The following is a 23,410-nucleotide window of genomic DNA, read 5'->3' as shown; positions in this document are numbered from 1 at the left end:
ACAATTAGCCTATTATTAATTGAATTTAAATTTTACTTAAACCCATGTCCCGAGCGCATTAACCTGGGGCTCTGAATTACTCATCAAATGACATTACCACTACGCCACCACCTCCCCATATGGCAGCATGCCTGTAGTGCTAGGGCTGTTAGTGATGCTGCAGGATGTTTTATATTGAATAGGCCCATAAAACAGTTTTTAAAACATGATCTGATGCAAATTAAAGATCAGAGTAAAACCACACCATTATTGCAGACTTTGCAAAAACCTCAGTATCAGATGACCAGTGCCACTTGCATAGCTTGTGATGCGGTGGGCTAAGATGCTGACCATCTCCCATTATGAAATCATAAAATGGTTGCAGCACATTTGGCCCATGTCCATGCCTGCTGTCAAAGTAGCTAGTATCACTCTCTTGGCTTTTCCATTTAGCCATGAAAATTCCTTCTTGTCAGATAATTGTCGATTAGCATGTCTCTAGTGCTCTGTATAGGTATGTATTGTGTTTCACGTTTAAAGTTTGTGCTCCCATTAATCTATGCACGTTTTAAATTGCTGGTAAAGTATCTTAGCCTTCTGATTTAGAATTAATCCACTAATGAGATCGCAGCACTAAGAACAACCCTTTCCAAATCTCTGCCCACAAAATTCAAATATGAGAAACTTATGAGAAAGAAGTAAGTGCCAATTGAAATCAGTTGCCGGGGCTTTGTGGTCTGGGTTACTAGGGTGCAGGAGGGACATGTTCCTGCAATCTGTAGTTTGGAGAGTCCTTGGTGTTCAGTAACCAATTTACAGGAAATACAGAATGTAATTTGCTATGCTAATTAGTGGGTTTATCTTCTCTCCTTGCTACTACTGGGATATGCAGTCTATAATTCAAAACTGCCACCAGTGCAGCCTCACTGCTTCAGGTTCCAATGCAGTTTAAGCTAAACAGGATGTAACATTAAGTAGATGATTGGAGGTGTTGGGGGCTGGTGGTTGGGTCTGTCTACCTAAGATCTAACAGTAGTCTAAAGATTTTTAAATTAATTTTGAGCTGCTCAAAAATTTGCATGAAGGTAACCATTGACCCATCTTAGCCTGTCCATCCAATAAAATAGGCAATCTTCACCTCACCTGGTATCATGCAGTGGAACTGTCTTTTGGATAAATCTAGGATTTTTGCCTCCCTTATTCAGTACTTCCAAGTGTGGACTTTTTGAAGCTATTCTTCCTGACATCTTTCCTCACTTGTCCATTCATCTATTTTAGCCCAAGCTCCCTAGTTCGATAGTATTCTGGTTTGCCTTGATATTAGTGTTGTGGTTTTACCTTAATTGTACTGTTTAGTATCTTTATTTGCCCACATAGAACTCCTTCTTAACCACCGCCTTTCAGGCTAAAGCGCTGTAAGACGTACTATAGTATGTCTTATTTCCCACAAAACACAATTGTTTAACAGTAGGGATCAATGTTTTGGCTCTCACCTCATTCTCAGTGACTTTTACTCTTTCTTGTTCTAGGTGTGACCTGGCCAGAGATTTGGCATGGTATCCTGATTTGTGTTGAACTGATCTAGTAATTTAACCTTCTGTTTAATTTGCTGCTCAATGGTTTACTCTGTTTAGGTGTCAAATCTACTACTATCATCATATCAGGGTTATATCGCATCCCTTCTGCTGTTCACAACGGGCAAGGGGCAGACCATACCCAACCAGCCTGTACTTACAAGCACAAAACTCAAACCTTGGCATCATCAGCAAACTCAGATATATTACTCTCTGTCACTTTAAGTCATTAATATAGATTGTAAATAGCTGAGGCCCCAACACAGATCCTTGTGGCACTCACTATTCGCTCCCTGCCAATTTGAAAAAGCCCTATTTATGCCCACTCTCTGTTTTCCATCTGTTAACTAATCCTCTATCCGTGCTAATATATTATCTCAAACTCCCTTATCTTATCTATTAACCTTTTGTGCGACGCCTTATCAAATTCTGGAAATCCAGATAAAGTATGACTACTGGTTCCCCTTTATCCACCTTACTAGGTACATCCTTAAAAAAAAAATCAGATTTTTTCCTTTAGTAAAATCATGTTGACTTGTTCTAATCATACTATGTTTTGCACAACATTGTGCAATCATCAGTGAACATCCACTTCTGACCTTATGATGGTGGGAAGGTCATTGATGAAGCAGGTGAAGATGGTTGGGCCGAGGACACTACCCTGAGGAACTCCTGTACTGATGTTCTGGGACTGAGAGGACTGAACTCCAACGACCATAGCCATCTTCCTTTGCGCTAGGTATGACTCTGACTAGTGGAGTGTTTTCCCCCCGATTCTCATTGACTCCAGTTTTGCTAGGACTCCTTGATACCACACTTTCTCAACTGTTGCCTTAATGTCAAGGGCAATCATTCTCACCTTCCCTCTGGAGTTCAGCTCTTTATCCATGGGGTCAAGAGCTGAGTGGCCCTGGTGGGACCCAAACCGAACATCAATGAACAGCATATCGCTGCTTCATAGCATTGTTGACAACACCTTCCATCATTCTCCAATGACTCAGAGTAGTCTGCTGGGGTGGTAATTGGCTGAGTTGGATTTGTCCTGCTTTTTGTGGACAGGACAAAATTGGGCAATTTTCCACATTACAGGGTAGGTGCCAGTGTTGTAGCTATTTTGGAACTAGGAGTGCAGCTAGTTTTTAGAACACAAGTCTTCAGAATGTCAGAACGTTGTCAGGGTCCATTGCCTCTGCAGTATCCAGTGCCTTCAGCCATTTCTAGATATCACGTGGAGTGAATCAAATTGGCTGAAGACCGGCATCTGAGATTCTGGAAAGCTCAGGAGGAGGCTGAGATGAATGGTTGGCGCTTCCAGCTGAAGTTGGCTGCAAATGCATGAGCCTTGTTTTTTGCACTGATGTGCTGGGCTCTTGCATCATTGAAGATGGGGATATTTATGGAGCTTGCTCCTTCGTTTAGTTTCTTAATTGTCCCCCAACCATTGACGACTGGATGTTACAGGATTGCAGAGTTCAATTGTGATTTGTTGGTTATGGGATTGCTTAGCTCTGCCTATTGCATACTGCTTTTGCTGTTTGGCATGCAGGTAGTCCTTGAACCATTGGTGGTAATGGTAGAGTGGGACATATGCCAGGCCATGAGGTTACAGGTTATAGTTGAATACAATTCTGCTGCTGCTGACGGCCTACAGCTCCTCATAGATGCCCAGTTTTGAGTTGCAAGATCTGTTCAAAATCTATCCCATTTATCACACTGGTAGTGCCACACATGATGGAGGATATCCTCATTGTGAAGGCAGGACTTTGTCTCCACAAGGACTCCGGCTGTCACTCCTAACAATACTGTTAGGGGCAGATGCATCCATGACAGGCAGATTGGTGAAGGTAAGATCATGTAGATTTTTCCCTCTTGGTCCCCTTTGCACCTGCAGCAGACCCAGTGTAGTGGCTATGTTCTTTAGGACTCAGCCAGCTCGGTCAGTTGTAGTGTCACTGAGCCATTCTTAGTCATGGACGCTCAAGAGTACATTCTGTGCCCTTTCCACCCTTGGTGCTTCTTCCAATGGTGCTCATAGAGGGATACTGATTCATCAGCTGAGGGGGTACGTTAGGTGGTAATCAGCAGAAGGTTTCCTTGTCCATATTTGATGTGACGCCCTGAGACTTCATGGGGTCCACAGTCAATGTTGAGGACTCTCAGAGCAACTCCTTCCCAACTGTGCACCAACTGGTCTGTCATGCTGGTGGGACAGGACATACGCAGAGATGGTGGTGATGGTGACTGGGACATTGTAAGGTATGATTTGGTGAGTATGACTATGCCAGGCTGTTGTTTGACTAGTCAGTGGGATAGCTCTGCCAATTTTTACACAACACCCAGATATTAGTAAGGAGAACTTTACAAGGTTAACAGGGCTGAATTTGCTGTTGTCATTTCCGGCGCCTGGGTTGATGCTGGGTGGTCTGTTCGGTTTCATTCCTTTTAGACTTTTTAGCGGTTTGGTACAACTGAGTGGCTTTCTAGGCCACATGGCTTTGGGTCTGCAGTCACATGTAGACCAGATGAGGTAAGAACAGCAGATTTCTTTCTCTAAAGGACATCAGTGGCTTGCTTGGTAGCATCACTACTGACCGAACTGGCTACATGGCTTTTTATGACAATCTACAATGATTTCATTGGTCATTATTACTGACCAATGTGATGAGACCAGCTTTATATTCCAGATTTATTAATTGAATTTAAATTCCACTGTTAGCCTGGGCCTTTGGATTATTCGTCCAGGGATATTATCACTACCCCAATGCCTCCCACCCCCACCATAACTTGCAGCTTTTAATTACCCATTTTGAATATCGCATCCTGCGAAAAGTTGGAGGTAGGTTGTACATGCTATTCTACTTTAATATCAGTTGTACATGAATGAAGGTGATCTATACAGTCTTCTCTTGTGCTGTTGTAGATGTAATACCCTTCATTAGAAGTTTCCTTATTTACAGCTAGATAGAGATTAGGTGGATATTTGGAGAGCTGCTGAAGACAAAGGTGTTTAATATTTGTGTCTGTGGTACAACAGACCAGAGAGATTGGAATTTTCCAATCATCCAATTTGTGATACTATCAAATTCCTCTAGTATTCTGTTGTTTTCATAGTTTAGAGTAATCAATTGCTTTTCTGTGAGTTGACATGGAATTATATCACATAGAAAGTGGCCATTCTCCCCATGTGTCAGCTCTTGAAAATTAACGAAATAGTTTTCTCCACCTCACCCCATTCTTTCTTTCCCCATAAGTCCTGTAAATGTTTACCTTTGTAGGTATATATCCAGTTCCATTTTCAAAATTACAAGTTTTGAGAATTAATGTTGAAAGACAAAAGACGGGGGATTTTTTTTTGGGAGATTGTTCCTGGGGAATCTGGCCAAACCAACGCTTGCCACATTATTTTGTTGATGTTTTGACTACCATGCTGCATACTCTGTCCTCCACCATCGCTTTGTCCTGGCAACTTCCTGCAGGTGAACTCTTGGTTTCAATTGTCTAGCTGTTGGTATCTGTTGGGTAAAGGCTGGGAATTTTCCCACAGTGGGAGAGGGAAGTAGAGTTCACTTCATTAAATTGTTATGTGATAAAGCACTATTTGTTTTTAGATGTCACACAGATGTCCCATGACCTGTAGTCATGCCAATCACTCACAATGCTAACTAGTTTCTTTATTGTACAGGCTTATAATGTAAACAACAGTGCTTGAGAACTTCCTGTAAGAAATGATGGGATGTTGTAGGAAATTCATCTTGACTTATGGAAAACAGGTTAATTTCTGCATCTCACCATTATTGATCCATGGACATTCAATATGGATCTTGGAAGGTGCAAAGGGCTAGATGTAAAACGACCAAGGCCCATTTAGTTCACTACCTACATTTCCAGAAATGGAGTTGGTGACTAATCATAGTAATAAATCATTATTAGTTAGTCTACAACAGATGGCAGAAGCGGTGGCATAGTGGTATTGTCACTGGACTACTATTCCAGAGATCCATGGTATTGCTCTGGGGACCTGGATTCGAATCACCAAGGCAGATGGTGGATTTGAATTCAATATAAGACTGGAATTAAAAGTCTGATGTCAGAAAGACCCATGTGGTTCACTAATGTCCTTTAAGAAAGAAAATCTGCCATCCTTACCTGGTCTGGCCTACATGTGACTCCAGACCCACTGCAATGTAGCTGACTCTTAAATGCCCTCTGAACAAGGGCAATTAGGGATGAGCAATAAATGCTCATGAACGAATTAAAAAAAAACCCAGAAACAAGATGAGGGAAAAATCCTCGTGTTAGATGGAAAGTGCCATTAGAATGGAAAATAGTGAACGTGACACCTCTATTCAAGAAAGAAAGGAGGCAGAAATCAGGAAACTTAATATCTGCTGCAGGGAAATTGCTAGAATCTGTTACGGTGGTTATAGCTGGGCACTTAGTCAAACCTGATTTCCCTTTCACAAAACCCTGCTCAATTGCAGTGAGATTTTCTAAGTTATTGGAATTCTTTGAGGGAGTAACAAGCAAGGTGGATAAAGCGAACCTGTGGATGGGCTCTACTTGGGTTTCCAGAAGGCATTTGACAAGTTGTCACATCCAAGGTCAATGCACAAAATAAAAACTCATAGTGTATGGGGTAACATATTAGCACTCTGAATATCACATACGTAAGCCTAGAATAGGCTTGTCCAACATATGGCCCAGGATCCGGATGTGGTCCGCAAAGCCCCTCTTATGCAGTCCCTTGAGCTAGTTTTCAAAATTCTGATGAAATAGGTGAGTTTCAATGGAAGATTCTGCATGGAGCTGCTCCTCCAATCAGAGGCTAGTTCTTCCCCGCGCTTGCTGCTAATAGGCCAGGCTGAGGGAAGCACAGGTGCATCGGGGCTGGAGCTCGGGGAGCCAAGTATGTCAGGCCTGTGGAGGGTGAAGTTTTGGCGGCCTGGAGAGGGTGAAGTCGCATCGGGCCCAAGGCTGGGGGGAGCCAAGTTGTTTCTGGCCCAGGGAGTTGATGGTGCCGTGATGAGTATGAGTGTGACTGACTGCTGTGTGGAGGGGACTGCAAGAGATTGAGTGACTGAGTGGAGGTGTGTGCCAGAAACTGAATGGTGGGGGTTGCCGCTCAGCGGCTGAGGGCAAGTGAGTGAGCACCTTGAGACTGGTAGTAAGCCTGATGCTCGCTCGCTCGCTCGCTCGCTCGCTCGCTCGCTCGCTCACTCACACTCACACTCACACTCTCACTCTCACTCTCACTCACACTCACACTCTCACTCACACTCACACTCTCACTCTCACTCTCACTCTCACTCTCACTCACACTCTCACACACTCACACTCTCACTCACACTCTCACACACTCACACTCTCACTCTCACTCTCACACACACTCACACTCTCACTCTCACTCTCACTCTCACTCTCACTCCTCTCACTCTCACTCTCACTCTCACTCTCACTCTCACTCTCACTCACACACTCACTCACGCTCTCACTCACTCACGCTCTCACTCACTCACGCTCTCACTCACTCACGCTCTCACTCACTCACGCTCTCACTCACTCACGCTCTCACTCACTCACGCTCTCACTCACTCACGCTCTCACTCACTCACGCTCTCACTCACTCACGCTCTCACTCACTCACGCTCTCACTCACTCACGCTCTCACTCACTCACGCTCTCACTCACGCTCTCTCTTTCACTCACGCTCTCTCTCTCTCCCTGTCTGTCTGTCTGTCTGTCTCTCTCTCTCTCTCTCTCTCTCTCTCTCCCTGTCTGATTCTCTCTCTCTCTCTCTCTCTCTCTCTCCCTGTCTGATTCTCTCTCTCTCTCTCTCTCTCCCTGTCTGATTCTCTCTCTCTCTCCCTGTCTGTCTGATTCTCTCTCTCTCTTTCTCCCTGTCTGCCTGTCTCTCTCTCTCTCTCTCTCCCTGTCTGACTGTCTCTCTCTCTCTCTATCTCTCCCTGTCTGTCCCTCTCTCTCTCTCTCTCTCTCCCTGTGTGTCTCTCTCTCTCGCTCGCTCTCCCTGACCCGCTCTCACTCGCTCGAACCCTGTCTGAAAATGTGACATCACAGGAAAGCTGTGACCTGATTGATTGGTAGGAAATCGGCACCAAATTTGAAAAAAAAACACTGCAAAACTAATTAATAAATTAATTATCTAAGTAGAGATGGCTGGGCAGGTGATGTTTTGTAGCTGTATGATGTGGGAGCTGGCAGAACCCTTTGCGAGCTGCTGTGACCACATCTGCAGCAAGTGTTGGTTGCTGGAGGAACTCTGGCTCAGAATTGAGGAGCTGGAGTCCGAGCTCCAGACGCTGCGGCACATCCGGGAAGGGGAGAGTTACCGGGACGCTTTGTATCAGGAGGCAGTCACACCGGTAGATTAAGTACCTCAAGTCCAGTCAGTGGTCAGGGTCGGCAGGGTTTGACTGCAAGTGAGGCAGGTAGAGGGATCCTGTGTTCAGGAACAGAGGAACCTCAGCTCTTAACCTTGTCCAACAGGTACGAGGTACTTGCTCCCTGTGTGGATGAGGAAGAGGGCTGTAGGGAGGCCGTGGCACAGGAGGCCATTCAAGAGGGGGGAGCAAAAAGACATGGTAGTTGTAGGGGATTCTATACTTAGGGAATTGATAGCTTCCTTTGTAAGCAGGATTGAGAGTCCCGCATGGTATGTTGCCTGCCTGGTGCCAGGGTGAGGGTCATCTCTGACTGACTTGAAAGGATTTTGGAGAGGGAGGGAGAGGATCCAGTTGTTGTGGTCCACGTTGGGACAAATAACATAGGAAAGACTAGGACCTGTTTGGGGATTATCAGGAACTAGGAATTAAATTAAAGAACAGGTGTCCTCAAGGGTTATAATCTCCGAATTACTACCCGAGCCACGTGCAAATTGGCATAGGGACGCGAGAATAAGGGAAGTAAACACGTGGCTAAAGGAGTGGTGTGGGAAAGAAGGGTTCCATTTCATGGGGCACTGGCATCAGTATTGGAACAGGATGGATCTGTACCGTTGGGACAGTCTCCACCTGAACCCATCTGGGACCAATGTTCTAGCGATAAAGGTAAATAGGGTGGTCAACAGGACTTTAAACTAGAAAGTGGGGGGGGAGGGAAAGGTAAAACTCCAAGAAGTATGACTAATGGGAAACAAAGCAGGTTAGCGTGTGGGGGAGTGGATTCAACTTCATGGAAATTTTATGAAAAAACTGAAAAGAAAGGAGAGCCCAGGAGAGGCTATTAAAGTCTCCAGAACACAAAATAGGACAGAGTCTTTGGAAAGGGCTAGGAATCTAACTTCAAGCATATCAGATAAAGGGACGACAATGAGAAAGGGGACGGGAAATACTGGACTGAAGGTGTTGTATCTGAATGCACGCAGTATACAAAATAAGGAAAATAAGCTTGTGGCGCAGATTGAAATTGGGAGGTATGATGTAGTGGGCATCATGGTGACATGGCTGCAAGGGGATCAGGACTGGGAGCTAAATATCCAAGGATATACATCCGATCAAGAAGATAGGCAGGTTGGCAGAGGGGTGGGGTTGCTTTGTTAGTAAGAAATTAAATTAAATTGATATCAAAAAATTATGTAGGGTCAGATGATGTAGAATCTGTGTGGGTAGAGTTGAGGAACCGCAAAGGTAAAAAAAACCATAATGGGGATTATGTACAGGCCTCCGAACAATAGTCAGGATGTGGGGCACAAGATACACCAGGAGATAGAAAAGGTGTCTAAGAAAGTCAAGGTTACAGTGATCATGGGGGATTTCAATATGCAGGTAAAGTGGGAAAATCAGGTTGGTAGTGGATCCCAAGAAAAGGAATTTGTGGAATGTCTACGAGATGGCTTTTTGGAGCAGCTTGTGGTGGAGCCCACTAGGGAACAGGCAATTCTAGATTTAGTGATGTGTAATGAGGCAGATTTGATAAGGGAGCTTAAGGTGAAGGAACCCTTAGGAGGAAGTGACCATAATATGATAGAATTTACCCTGCAATTTGAGAGGAAAAAGCTGGAATCAGATGTAACGGTATTACAGTTGAATAAAGGCAACTACAGAGGCATGAGGGAGGAGCTGGCCAGAATTGACTGAGAGATGAGCCTAGCAGGAAAGACAGTGGAACAGCAATGGTAGGAGTTTCTGGGAGTAATTTGGGAGACACAGCAAAAATTCATCCCTAGGAAGAAGAAGCATACTAAAGGGAGGACGAGGCAACCATGGCTGACAAGGGAAGTCAGGGACAGCGTAAAAGCTAAAGAAAAAGCATACAATGCGACAAAGAGCAGTGGGAAACCAGGGGATTGGTAGATTGGAGAAGTAGTAGTGGGGAACAAAGAATTGGCAGATGAACTGAATAGGTACTTTGTGTCAGTCTTCACAGTGGAAGACACAAGTGACATCCTCAAAGTTCGAGAGTCGAGGGGCAGAGGTGAGTATGGTGGCCTTTAACAAAGAGAAGGTGCTAGGAAAACTGAAAGGTGTGAAGGTGGATAAATCACCTGGACCAGATAGATTACACCCCAGAGTTCTGAAGGAGATAGCTGAAGAGATAGTGGAGGCGTTAGTAGTGATCTTTCAGGAATCACTGGAGTCAGGGAGGGTCAGAGGACTGGAAAATCGCTAATGTAACCCCCCTGTTTAAGAAGGGAGTGAGGCAAAAGACAGGAAATTACAGGCTGATTAGCCTGACCTCGGTCGTTGGTAAGATTTTAGAGTCCATTATTAAGGATGAGATTTCAGAATACATGGAAGTGCATGATAAAATTGGGCAAAGTCAGCATGGTTTCATTAAGGAGAGGTCATGCCTGACAAATCTGTTAGAATTCTTTGAGGAGGTAACGAGTAGGTTAGACAAAGGAGAGCCAATGGATGTTATCTACTTGGACTTCCAGAAGGCCTTTGACAAGGTGCCGCACAGGAGGCTGCTCAGTAAGATAAGAGCCCATGGTGTTAGAGGCAAGGTACTAGCATGGATAGAAGATTGGCTTTCTGGCAGGAGGCAGAGAGTGGGGATAAGGGGGTCCTTCTCAGGATGGCAGCCGGTGACTAGTGGAGTTCTGCAGGGGTCAGTGTTGGGATCACAACTTTTCACTTTATACATTAATGATCTAGATGAAGGAACTGAGGACATTCTGGCTAAGTTTGCAGATGATACAAAGTTAGGTGGAGGGACAGGTAGTATTGAGGGGGCGGGGAGGCTGCAGAAGGATTTGGACAGGTTAGGAGAATGGGCAAAGAAGTGGCAGATGGAATACAATGTGGGGAAGTGCGAGGTCATGCACTTTGTTAGGAAGAATAGAGGCATAGACTGTTTTCTAAATGGGGAGAGAATTCAGAAATCTGGAGTGCAAAGGGAGTTGCGAGTCCTAGTCCAGGATTCTCTTAAGGTTAACCTGCAGGTTGAGTTGGTAGTTAGGAAGGCAAATGCAATGTTGGCATTTATTTCGAGAGGACTAGAATATAAAAGCAGGGATGTGCTGCTGAGGCTTTATAAGGCTCTGGTCAGACCACATTTAGAATACTGTGAGCAATTTTGGGCCCTGTATCTCGGGAAGGATGTTGTGGCCCTGGAGAGGGTCCAGAGGAGGTTCACGAGAATGATCCCAGGAATGAAAGGCTTAACATATGAGGAACGTTTGAGGACTCTGGGTCTATACTCGATAGAGTTTAGAAGGATGAGGGGGATCTGATTGAAACTTACAGAATACTGAAAGGCCTGGATAGAGTGGACGTGGGGAAGATGTTTCCACTAGTAGGAGAGACTAGGACCTGAGGCAATGGCCTCAGCATAAAGGGAAGACCTTTTAGAACAGAGATGAGGAGAAACTTCTTTAGCCAGAGAGTGGTGAATCTATGGAATTCATTGCCACAGAAGACTATGGAGGCCAGGTCATTGAGTGTATTTAAAACCGAGATAGTTAGATTCTTGATTGGTAAGGGGATCAAAGGTTACGGGGAGAAGGCGGGAGAATGAGGTTGAGAAACTTATCAGCCATGATTGAATGGCAGAGCAGACTCGATGGGCCGAATGGCCTAATTTCTGCTCCTATGTCTTATGGTCTTATGGACCCTCTCTCTGACCCTCTCTCTCTCTCTGACCCTCTCTCTCTCTGACCCCCTCTCTCTCCCTTTCTGACCCTCTCTCTCTCTCTCTTTCTGACCCCCTCTCTTTCTCTTTCTGACCCCATTTCTCTCTCTGACCTCCCCTCCCTCTCTCTCTCTCTCTATCTCTGACACCCTATCTCTCTCTGACCCCCTCTCTCTTCTCTCTCTCTCTGACCCCCCCTCTCTCTCTCTCTCTCTGACCCCCCCCTCTCTCTCTCTGACCCCCTCTCTCTCCCTCTCTCTCTCCTCCCCCGACCCTTTATCTCTCTCTGACCCCCTCTCTCTCTGACCCCTCTCTCTCTCTCTCTCTCTCTGTCTGATCCCCTCTCTCTCTCTCTCTCTGACCCCCTCTCTCTCCCTCTCTCTCTCCTCCCCCTGACCCTCTCTCTCTCTCTCTCTTTCTCCTCCCCCTGACCCTCTCTCTCTCCCTCTCTCTCTCTTCCTCTCTCTTCCTCTCTCTCCCTCTCTCTTCCTCTCTCTCTGACCCCCTTTCTCTCTCTCTCTCTCTCTCTCACTCTCTCCTCCCCCCGACCCTCTCGCACCCCCGTGATGTTTATCAATTACTCTTGTTTTAACTTAACAGTTTATTGCTATAACATTGTTCTTCTGCTCAGCAAATGTTTCTTTCTTTAAAATCTCAATTTTTTTTGCAATTCAGTTTATTGTTGTCCCAAACCTTATCTTTATGTGATAAAAGCAAAAAACTGCAGATGCTGGAAATCCAAAACTAAAATAAAAATACCTGGGAAAACTCAGCAGGTCTGGCAGCATCTGCAGAGAGGAACAAAGTTAACGTTTCGAGTCCGTATGACTCTTCAACAGAACTAACAATATTCATTACAAGCCTACCAACTCCCACAGCTACCTCGACTACAGCTCCTCACACCCCGCTTCCTGTAAGGACTCCATCCCATTCTCTCAGTTCCTTCGCCTCCGTCGCATCTGTTCTGATGATGCCATTTTCAAAAACAGTTCCTCTGACATGTCTTCCTTCTTCCTTAACTGAGGTTTCCTACCCACAATGGTTGACAGGGCCCTCAACCGTGTCCGGCCCATCTCCCGTGCATCCGCCCTCACACCTTCCTCTCCCTCCCAGAACCATGATAAGGTCCCCCTTGTCCTCACTTATCACCCCACCAGCCTCCACATTCAAAGGATCATCCTCTGCCATTTCCGCCAACTCCAGCATGATGCCATCACCAAACACATCTTCCCTTCACCCCCCGCCCCAAGTGGCACTCCGCAAGGATCGTTCCCTCCGGGACACTCTGGTCCACTCCTCCATCACCCCCTACACCTCAATCCCCTCCCATGGCACCTTCCCATGCACCCGCAGAAGGTGCAACACCTGCCCCTTTACTTCCCCTCTCCTCACCGTCCAAGGGCCCAAACACTTCTTTCAAGTGAAGCAGCATTTCACTTGCACTTCCCTCAATTTAGTCTACTACATTTGCTGCTGCCAATGCGGTTTCCGCTACATTGGAGAGACCAAACGCAGACTGGCTGACCGCTTTGCAGAACACCTTCAGTCTGTCCGCAAGCATGACCCAGACCTCCCTGTCGCTTGCCATTTCAACACTCCACCCTGCTCTCATGCCCACATGTCCGTCCTTGGCCTGCTGCATTGTTCCAGTGAAGCTCAACGCAATCTGGAGGAACAACACCTCATCTTTCGACTAGGCACTTTACAGCTTTCCGGACTGAATATTGAGCTCAACAATTTATATCGTGAACTCTCTCCTCCATCCCCACCCCCTTTCCGATCTCTCGCCCCCTCCCCTTTTTTTTCGAAGAATTTATATAGATTTTTCTTTTCCCATCTATTTCCATTATTTTTAAATGTATTTCCACCATTGTTTTATCTCTACCTTTTAGCCTATTTCGATCCTTTCCCTTCACCCACCCCACTAGGGCTATCTATATCTTTATTAGCACATTCCTTAGATAATATTACCACCTTCAACACCTCTGTCCTTTTGTCTATGACATCTTTTGGTTATCTCCACCTATCACTGGCCCTCTATCCAGCTCTACCTCCCCCTCTTTAACAAGCTTATATTTTACCTCTTTTCTATTTTTCCTTAGTTCTTTTGAAGAGTCATTCGGACTCGAAACATTAACTGTGTTCCTCTCCGCAGATGCTGTCAGACCTGCTGAGTTTTTCCAGCTATTTTTATTTTTGTTTCTTATCTTTGTGATTTGCTCATCAGCCCCTTGAGTGAGAAAAATATGCTAATGTAGCCTCCCCGAGCGAAAAGGTTAGACAGGCCTGGCCCAGATTAAGTGCTCAAGTCTTGAGTGAGGCTTGAATCCACAACCTTCTGACTCGGGCAGGATTACCACCTCGAAATATAGTGAATTGCAGCTATGTTGCAAATACATCAAATGTTTTTTTACAGCACCCTACAATACAAAGACAAGTGACTTATTAACATGTTTTTCTTTAATGGTTAAGGACTGATGGCCAGGGCACATGGATCTTTGCTTTTCAAATAGCATCATGGATTCGTCAACACCCGCTTAAATCAATAGACCTGGCAGATAGAACCTCTGCTTAATGTCTTATCCAAAGGAATGATGTCTAACATGCATCACTCCCTTGGCACTGCATTAGAATGTCAGCCTAAATTATATGCTCAAGACCTCGAGTGGAACTTAAGCCTACTGTTATGATCTCCGGCTGAGGTTACCTCTGGACAAACCTGATCCCAGGGTGCGACCCAGCTTGATAGATCCTAACTTTTATTTGTTTAGATATGTGGAGAGGGGCCACTGAATAACTGATGAACTTTTAACAAGACCATAAAACACTTATTAAACAAGCAAAGATTAATTATATTTCAATACTCCTTCACCCACAATTATACCTTTACAGGTGTATACAGATTTGAAAGGATAACAAGTTACAAAAGCTATCTTATGCTGTAATTTCACAGTATGTACAGTCCATTTAAACCATTTTGCAATCTGTGGTCAGGCACATCACACTTTGAAACCAAGTGACAAATGCCGCCCCAAACAGATGCTGTGGATCTCTCCTCAACTCCACCCCCCCACCCCAAACACTTGTCACACTGTGAGCCTATCGGTCTCTGTGCTCCATCTTTCACATGAGGGTTTCTATTCTCCACTCTCCAAAAACTCGCCTTGGAACCTCCTCCCAAACCGCTTTCTCTCAGATGCCCTCCGCAAGGGTTCTCCTCCAGAGTTCCGAACTGTCCTTCCAATGTTCCTCTCCTCTGGGTCACCACATGCATTCAAGCTTTCCTCCATGCACTGTCTCTCTCTGACTCAGCTGTCAATAGTACACCACTGCTTCATATGTCCATAGCAAAGAGTTACAGACCTTCAGTTGTCTCTTTGGACCTTCTGGCCTCTCGCTTTAGATCTGCTTCCTTTAAGCTTAAAGCTTGGAGCCTTTCTCTCTGCTGCTTACTTTCGCTTCCACAGAACAGGACCTTTCCCAGCTTCCTGTCCTTCTCTGACTAGAAGGTCTTCTTGGGACTTTCTCCTGTTCCACTCCCCTGGATTTCTTGGGATTTTCTTCTTTAGCTTGGGACTTGCTATCTGCCCCCTTTCCTCCCGTCTCTCCTGGAAGCTACTTTCAACCAACTTTAGCTTGGAACGGGCTGTCTTTCCCTTAGGTTGCTTCTGCTTGGCAACTGTCTTCAAAACCAACTGAACTCGAACAGCTTCCAGTTCTGTGGAAGGGTCATGAGGACTCGAAACATCAACTCTTTTCTTCTCCGCCGATGCTGCCAGACCTGCTGAGTTTTTCCAGGTAATTCTGTTTTTGTTTTGGATTTCCAGCATCCAGAGTTTTTTGTTTTTATTGTTTAGCTTCTAAATCAAACTGTTTCTAATTTCTTCTGTGTGTGTATGTGGGAGGGGCCTACCTCTCTGGACCCCTGTTACTAGGCAACAGACCAGTTTTTTTTTCTCTCTTGTTCGCTTTACTTAGCTTAGTCATAAAGCCCTCATTAGAAATACAGGCACCTTTTAAAGTGAAACTAAACTCAACTTGACCTTCTCTTAACACACACATACAGAAATACAAACCAAACTCAAACATTAAAGCTAAAACTCATCCCTAACACCCACAAATAGCAATATAACTTAATTAAACTATCTGCCTTCCTTAACACAATCCCCTGATTTCCTCAGAGTCTTATTAACTGAGCGAAGCCAACACATGCTTGAGATTTTTGGGGCACATTTCAACTTCTGGGTTGTGTAGCTGTCTTGTAACCTGCTTGTAATCTATTAACTTGTGTCTCAATCTTATTATAACTGATTTCTGTTTGGTGTTGGCATATTCAATGGGGACTGTCTATCTGCTCAGTTTGACTTGTAATAAAAGGTGTGTAACAAATAAACAGAGGTTTGCTGCCCAAGCCTAACATAGCACCTTGGTGTAGCTTTTTTTAGTTGTGCAAACAAACGCTTGTCCAATTTGATGCCCTGGTGAAAAGTATGGAATCAATTAGCTAGCAGCTGTTAGCTAGGGAATATGTGTGGCTTGAATTCGGGGTGCTAAAAGAAAGACTTGAATTTATTCAGTGCCTTCCATGATCACCGGACATCTCAATGTGTTTTACATCTGAAGAGGTACTTTTTAAGTGTAGTCATCTATTATAATGTAGAAAACACAGCAGTCAATTTTTTGCACAGCAGGTTCCTACAAACAGCAATGACCAGATACAGCAACCTCTTTCAATGATGTTGGTTAAGGGATATATTGCCAGATACACTAACTTCCCTGCTCTTCTTCGAAATAGTGCCATGGGATCCACTTATGAAGGCAGATGGGGTCTTGATTTAGCATCTCATCTGAAAGACCTCTGACAATGCAGCACTCCCTCAGGCACTGAAGTCTCAAGTCTTGATTTCCTTTCTGTTCTCAAGGCCTGGAGTGGGACTTGAACCCCAGACCTTCTGATTCGAGAGGCAAGAGTTTCCAGCAGATTGAGCTGTGATTCATTTCACACAGCAGTCCCGGATTTGTCTGTTTAATGTACATACAACTGTCCTCATGCATATGCTCTCTCGCTTATACCTGCACTTGTGTGCTCGAGCTGGGAATCGCATGCCCTCTACTGGATGTGTGATGACATGAAGCCCTGGGTTTCCTCGAGAGCTATCATATTAAGACCGATTGAACCTTTTATTAGCTCCAGTATTAATGTGGTGCTGTGATCTCCTGGTTGAAGCTGTGTACTGGATGTCGAGTGTGAGGTGGGAAGAGAGCAGGAAAACGGTTCTGATCATTTACATAAACCAGATTAAAATAATTTAAAATAATCTGAAACCCATATAGGTCAGCTCCTTTTGGTCTCTGATGTTAACTAAGTGCATTACTTCAGAATAGCTGCAGCTTTGTCTCTGATGTAACCTTTCTCTAAACCAGTACGTTGTGATTTTTGTCATGTGGTAGGGTCCTGACAGGACTTGTGTGGGAGGAGGCAAGGAGGACGTGGAGAGAAATTAAATTGAACAGAAGTGTGAAGGCTTTTCTCCCGTGGCCCTTTTCCTCTCACTCAGACACCCCACCCCACGTGCCCCATAGATGGAGAAAATTGAAGAGATTGTAAACAAAGACTGCTCTTATTCTTGTGGCATTGGTGGCAGCCAAGGCGCAGGTTAGCTTGATAATAAAAACAAAAATAAAAACAAAAAACTGCGGATGCTGGAAATCCAAAACAAAAACAGAAACAGAAATACCTGAAAAAACTCAGCAGGTCTGGCAGCATCGGCGGAGAAGAGCACAGTTGACGTTTCGAGTCCTCATGACCCTTCAGACCTCCTGAGTTTTTCCAGGTATTTCTGTTTCTGTTTTTGCAGGTTAGCTTGGCTTTGTCAGTGAATGGGATGGAGGAGAAACTAAACAGAGCAGTGTGTCTGTGTCTCTTTATGATCATATTGGATGAGCAGAAACTCCTGACCTGAGGGACATGGTAGAATAAGTTGCAGGCTCATAGTTAGAAGGGCACAGCACTAAGTATTACACCAAAAGAATAACATGCAAAATTGCAACTATTCTGAAACCATGTACAACATCATTATTATCCAATAGTACCAGCTTTCTATTTTTTTTAAAGGATTATTTAAAATGTATAGCAATGTACTATGTTATGACACAAAATATGTGTGGGGTTAGCTGAATTTTAATCAGTTGTGCATATTTTTGGGCCATTATGGAAGGAAACTTTAGAGCAACGTGCATTGTCCCAGATTGCTGGAAACCAAGGCTGTATTAAAGATTGTAAAAACACAGTTACCAACATGGCAGATAAACTGCACAATCGATGACGCTGCCTAAAGATTAAAACCAGTCTCTTGAATTTCTTTTTCACCCCTCACCTTACTTTCATTAGATCAAATGGTCACTGCTAATCAGGTAAATGTCTGGTACGTGCAATGAATTTTCTTTTTACGATTGCCTTAGTACATCTGTTGCAAACATGCCTTCTCAAAGTGCACAGTTAAAGTTTAATCACGGTCAGCAGGTACTGTACACTCGTAGTAAACAGAAATTCTGCCCCAACTGTGATTGAATTTATTTTGTGCTGCCAATTCCACTGAAAGAGAATGTTAGAGAGGTCAAGAATGAGAAAAGGCTAAACATCATGTTGAAGTTCCAATAACTTAACACATTGGCATTCAAGAATTCCCAGTTGCCTTTAGTTCCCTCAAATACTGGCTCACCAAACTACGTGCTTCAAGCAGAACCTTGCATTTCATATCATGTTGTCTTATGTCTCTCAGCAATGTTTGCGAATGCTTCTAACACCAAGGATACTTTTGTTTTAGAAGTACTTACTATTGTTACAAAGGCAAATGTAGTGGCTAATTTGCACTCAGCAAGATTCCAACAGCAGAAATGTGATGAACACTTGACTGTTGAATGAGGGAGAAATGTTGGCCAAGATATTAGTAATATATTATTTATTGAGACTGAACAACATGTGACAGTATAAAACTATTCTATAAAGGGTTATGCCCCAGGTGTTAACTAGTAGGTTGTTCCAAACCCACAAATGAGTGAAGAAGTTCTCCTTGATGTTTTTTATTTACCTTTCACTAATTCCAATGTACCACAAGTATAACGGTAGCCAATGTGTAATTTATATGATACTGTTTAGTATTGTATTTTTTTCTTCAAAAGTTAGGCATTGGTCTACTTGCTAGAACAATAATGTACTGTGGGAAGTGTGGTGCAACTTGGGTTTTTACCACTGTTCCCCTGCATACCTGAGTTCCTGATCTCAGCTGTGTGCAGTGGGGTAGTTGCTGAGAGGAGGACATGTGCTTCCTCACAAGGCAGAGCAACAGAGGTGCCCTGTTCCCGCTTGTTACTTAGGACAGTCAGAAGAGATCAGTTGTGACTAGTATCCATCACAAGGAACAAAGGAAAACAGTGGGCAAAAACACAATGAGATAAGAAGGTGGAGAGGAAAGGTAAATGAAGTCCTAGAGGAAGGAAGTGAACTTTTGGGAGTTATTGGTGAAGTGGAAATGTAAGTATTCTCAGAGCAACTGGTGGAAATGCCAGAGAACACTGTCGATTGGGGACATGAATAACTGGAAGCTCTGTCAGTGGGGGAGGACGAAAATGAGGCATTTGAGACCGTTCACTCCACTCCTCTGCAATTACTGTTGGAAGTAAACAGTGGGCATAGCAGGTCACTTGATAGTACTGTGGTTCTATCAGCAAGGGGTCAGCAGACTGGCCAAGAGTTTTTTTCAGTGGGGAGGTCAGCAGCTTTATAAGGTTTAGCTTCCTCCTAAAGATATTCTAATGTTGGGCCTGGGAAGGTTCAACTGTGGTAACGAAGTTGCAGGATCTTTAGGAGGCCGGAACTGAGGAGGATCCAGAAAGAGTAACTAGTGAATATAATAAAAATCTTTGCTTCAGATGAAAGAAACTATTGCAAGTTCAAAAATCTTACAAAGCTGATTATGTTCACACACTTAGGTTAAACAAAATTATTAAAATTCAGAGGCTACTATATAGAAACATGCCACTTTACTCAACCAGCCCATGTCAGTGTTTACCTTTATTGTGAGGTGATATTCCTAATCACCTTTAACCATTCCTGTTCTCATATGCCTTCACTCCCCTCTTCCTTCATCCACCTCTCTGATCTAATCTTGAACATTGACCTTGGTTCTACCTCAGCCACACATGCTGCAAGTAAATTCAACAATCTCAATTCACAGTAAAACGTTTCACGTACTCCCTGTTCTAAATCTATGTCAGCTCAATGACAGGAAGCAGTCATTTTTTATCTACCCTGTTCCATCCATTAATAATTTTAAGCACATCCATTGAATCTGCGTCAATCAAGTGGAAAAATGCCACAACTTTTCAAGGCTTTCTTATTTGTATTTCTCACATACAATGTAGCATCCCTATGTATCTATGTTGTACTCACTTAAAACCCTGTTGCTTTATCCCCCCTGTAGTGTGCAGCCCAATGTTGTACATGGAACTCTGTGGCCTTAAGGTTTTATATAAATTCATCAATACCTCTTGGCTTTTAAACATTCTATTTCCCTTGATAACCTAGAATTCCATTAGTTTTATTGTATTACCACCCCAAGGCTTTGCCTTTAATATTCTTTTCCCTTTACCCTCAATCCTTCTGCTCTTTCACAGCATCAGGCCTACTTTCATTCGGAGTATAATTATTGTTGAAAAAGAGATATGTGATCAAAGCTTTTCATCTTGCGCTCATCAGCACAGATTTGCAAGAATACCAAATATCAAAGGGAACAATCATTTACACTGCATGAGAAGAGGGTGCTGATTGGTTGGCAAGTGGACTCTGGTAATGATATTGCCATGGAGAATACACCTGGGAACAGTTAACTGCCAATCTTTTGTTCAAATTTGGATCAGGCAGGTCAACTCTGGCCAAGACATTGCCGTGGCGATCTAACCAGGGAATAGCTATGCCCCAAGCTTTTCCACAGCTCCATGCACTAAGGTTGGCCTTATTGAAAACCTCATAAATGGGGCCAAGCCATTTGCTCACTCTGCAAGCTTGATGCTGAAATAGAGCACATCAAAGCCACCCTGTGGATAATGCCTAACCTGATCAGATCATTGTTTGCTGTACAAAAACAAAAATACCTGGAAAAACTCAGCAGATCTGGCAGCATCTGCGGAGAGGAACACAGTTAACGTTTCGAGTCCAATGACCCTTCAACACAAAAGGAGCATGTCCATGCATTGCATATTTTTCAACTAAACAAAAGTTTGAGGGACAGTCGTTCTCTGGTTCATTCCTCATGCCAATGCCTTGACCAATCAGAGTCTACCTGCCTGGTCTGAATTGGAACAAAAGCTTGGCAGTTAACTTTTCCCTGGGTGAATTCTCCATGGCGTCACTTGCATCCACCTGCCAACCGATCAGCACACTCTGGCCAAATGACTAATTATTGTTCATCAAAAAATATCATCTCACGCTTTCTTATTGAATTCCATGGTCACTTTTTAGCCCATTTCCCTTATTTAAAAAAAAAAAATCCCTTGGCAGTGTAGGCTGAACTTCAGAAGAATTAATTATATCCCATGTTTTGGCATCATCTGCAAACTATAACACTGCCCCCTAGGCAGTTGTTATATACACTTGTTTTTTTTTTTATTCATTCACGGGATGTGGTCTTCGCTGGCTGGGTTAGCATTTATTGCCTGTCCCTAGTTGCCCTTGAGAAGGTGATGGTGAGCTGCTGCCTTGAACCACTGAAGTCCATGTGCTGTAGGCACACCCACAGTGCTGCCAGGAGGTGTTTCAAGATTTTGACCCAGTGACAGTGAAGGAACAGTGATATATTTCCAAGTCAGGATGGTGAGTAACTTGGAGGGGAACTTCCAGGTGGTGATATTCCCATCTATCTGCTGCCCTTGTCCTTCTAAGTGGTAGTGGCCGTGAGTTTGGAAGTTGCTGTCTGAGGAGCCTTGGTGAATTCCTGCAGTGCATCTTGTAGATCGTACACATGGCTGCAACTGTGCGTCAGTGGTGGAGAGAGTGAATGTTTGTGATGTGGCGCCAATCAAGCGGACTGCTTCGTCCTGGACTGTGTCCAGCTTCTTGAGTGTTGTCGGAGCTGCACTCATCCGGGCAAGTGGGGAGTATTCCATCACGTTCCTGATTTGTGCCTTATAGATGGTGGACACGCTCTGGGGAGTCAGGAGATGAGTTACTCGTCGCAGGATTCCTAGCCTCTGATCTGCTCTTGTAGCCACAGTATTTATATGGCTAGTCCAATTCAGTTTCTGGTCAATGGTAACCCCCAGGATGTTGATAGTGGGGGATTCAGTGATGTTAATGCCATTGAACATCAAGAAGTGATGGTTGGATTTTACCTTGTTGGAGATGGTCATTGCCTGACACTTGTGTGGTGTGAATGTTACTGGCCACTTGTCAGCCCAAGCCTGGATATTGTCCAGGTCTTGCTGCATTCGGACATGGACTTGTCTTCAGCATCTGAGCAGTCGCAAATGGTGCTCAACATTGTGCAATCATCAGCAAACATACCCACTTCTGACCTTATGATGGAAGGAAGGTCATTGATGAAGCAGCTGAAGATGGTTGGGTCTAGGACACTACCCTGAAAAACTCCTGCAGTGATGTCCTGCAGCTGAGATGACTGACCTCCAGTAATCACAACCATCTTTCTTTGTACCTTGTCATAGGCTTCCCTAAAGTCCATGTACCTTACATCCACTGCATTTCGCCCATCTGCCATGTTTGTACTTCCTAATGAATTCTCTCGTTTGTTACATGCAGTCATCTCCTTTGAAATCTGTGCTGTCTGCTCCTAACTACTTTCTCTTTGGGTTGAAATTACCATATGTCTATATAAGGGAAAACTCAAAAATATTCCCTATCACAAATGTTAAACTGTATTTGCCATTTTAAAGAATATCTACCACATTGGTCATCCTCCAGTCCACTGGCACATCTCTACTCAGTATTTTGAAATATAATTTCTAGAGTTTTGCAGTTTCTTTCCTCAACTTCCTCTGGATCCTAAGGTGCATTTTCTACAAATTGGCAAAGCATCCCACCTCAGTTTTACCAATTCTCTTTTTACCAATATGGTTGTAAAATACTGTTTCTTTTTCTTGTTTTTGAAACCATCCTTGGGAGTTCTATGCTTTCAGTATGCCACTCAACCTCTTATGTTCCCTTATTATTTAATTTTTTTTCTTTAGTATCCTTCTTGACCCTCCTCTTCAATCTAAACTGCTTTCTAACCTCTTCATTCATCCCAGATATCCTGAAACTACAAGCTTTTTCTTTAATGGAGTATTATTCTGCACCTCAGCAATCTAATGCTCCCTCTGCTGAATCCTCCCGCCTCACCAGCTACCTCAACCATCACCTTTCTAAAATCTGCCTTAAACACAGTTGGTTTGGTTTTTGTGACCACTTTTTTCCCTTTTATTAGTTGGAGCTTCTTGTGGTTACGCCCACATTTAGCACACCTACCTGAACTATTTCAAGTCTTGTTATCAGATCTAGCAACACTTCCACCCTTGTAGACTTACAAGCAGACTCCTTGAGGAAGGCGTCCTGAACACAGTTTAGGAATTCCATTTCTTTCCTCACTTTGTGTCCCAATCAGTATGCATATAATTAAAATCTCAGACCAATAATTTTGTACTTGCCCATCTCTGTAATTTGATGTCGATTTCCTGTTCCATTTCCTTCCCACACTTTTGAGCTCTGTAATATATCC

At 43.9% G+C, this 23,410-nt stretch overlaps 1 protein-coding gene across 7 annotated transcripts in view; it reads left to right on the top strand.

The window, feature by feature from the left end:
- The window catches only part of LOC121277832 (CSC1-like protein 2), a 290,835-nt gene that overhangs the window by 177,024 nt on the left and 90,401 nt on the right, over positions 1–23,410 (top strand). The gene's annotated exons all lie outside the window — the stretch shown is intronic.

Source organism: Carcharodon carcharias, chromosome 5 (assembly GCF_017639515.1).
Source record: "Carcharodon carcharias isolate sCarCar2 chromosome 5, sCarCar2.pri, whole genome shotgun sequence".
Taxonomy (NCBI): Eukaryota; Metazoa; Chordata; class Chondrichthyes; order Lamniformes; family Lamnidae; genus Carcharodon; species Carcharodon carcharias.
This window is presented reverse-complemented; position numbering and strand designations above follow the sequence as displayed.